Source organism: Zophobas morio, unplaced genomic scaffold (assembly GCF_036711695.1).
Source record: "Zophobas morio isolate AGI-343-1 ecotype UQ-CSIRO unplaced genomic scaffold, CSIRO_AGI_Zmor_V1 ptg000010l, whole genome shotgun sequence".
NCBI classification, from domain to species: domain Eukaryota; kingdom Metazoa; phylum Arthropoda; class Insecta; order Coleoptera; family Tenebrionidae; genus Zophobas; species Zophobas morio.
In genome coordinates, this window is record NW_026972115.1 from 6246538 (window position 1) to 6247014 (window position 477).

Below are 477 nucleotides of genomic sequence, written 5' to 3' on the forward strand. Positions count from 1 at the left end.
CATTGATTAACGCAGAAGTAATATGCTAGAAACTAAAGTAATACTTATCGGGCGCGTTTTTAACTGACAAAATTTGCCAATACGGGTGCATTTGATTATATCAGCACTGATTAAGACCCACCACTGACCCGGAAATGACCGGCATTCAGGCAAGACTTCTATCATTACGGGTACTAAGACCAAGTAATGATATGCATTGATTAGATTAACAGAACAACTTTCGAGATTCTAGAATTACAGCATACAAATTAGTCTGCTATTATTCTCTAATCTCACCCCATCCCCAAAAGTCTAGCGTAACTACCGACCATTTATCCGCGCATCACTTGAAAATTGACCTACACTACTCTGACCTACTGGTGCTAACCTAATCTGACTAACATGATCAGACTGTTCAAGAAACTTACGAACAATATGACATGTTCCTAACAAAACAGCTTTTTGAATTTTGATAATTATTGAATCATTCAAATGCAA